This window comes from Myotis brandtii, unplaced genomic scaffold, assembly GCF_000412655.1.
Source record: "Myotis brandtii unplaced genomic scaffold, ASM41265v1 scaffold2772, whole genome shotgun sequence".
In the NCBI taxonomy this organism is placed as follows: Eukaryota; Metazoa; Chordata; class Mammalia; order Chiroptera; family Vespertilionidae; genus Myotis; species Myotis brandtii.
The window spans coordinates 5,726-6,495 of record NW_005360554.1 but is presented as its reverse complement, the minus strand read 5'-3'; positions in this window follow the sequence as shown (position 1 = coordinate 6,495).

Below are 770 nucleotides of genomic sequence, written 5' to 3'. Positions count from 1 at the left end.
AAAAGTATCTATTTAGGTCCATTGCCCATTTTTTGATTGGGTTGTTTATCTTCCTTTTGTTAAGTTGTAGAAGTAGTTATTATTTTTTAAAGTTACTATTCTTACCTTGTAATTAATAGATATCATTTGGGTAGATATTTTGACACTATACAAACATAACATTTCCTTTACTAAAATTTCAACTCACTATATTTGACATCCATTGGTGATTCTTAATGTAGAAAATTATTGCAAATGTTGTTGCCAAATTGTGATATTACAATTTCACTAGAGGCCCAGTGAATGAAATGTGTGCACTGGTAGGGTCCCTAGCATCTGCCAGCTGCTGGCCTGGTACTCCCTCCTTTTCCCCAGATGCTTGCTACCACTGCCACTGCCATCGGCCGGGGCCTCCCTCCCTTCCCCTGGTGGCCTGCTGCTGCTGGGGCCTCCCTCCCTTCCACATTGCTTGCTGCTGCCACCGCTGGCCAGGGCTTCCCTCCCTTCCCCTGGCTGGCCCTGCCCCCTGGTCGAACTCCTGGACAAACACTCGGTCGAGGGGACAATTTGCATACTGCGTTGTTATTATATAGGATCATTTCTTCTATATTTATTATTTGTACTCTCTTATAAGAAGAAAATTACTCTTTTTCCACACTCATTAGTTTTTTATTTATTCATTTATTAGAGGCCCGGTGCACAAAAATTTGTGCACTGGGGGGGCGGGTCCCTTAGCCCAGCCTGCACCCTCTGGCAGCCTGGGAGCCCTCGGGTGATGTCCACCTGCCAAC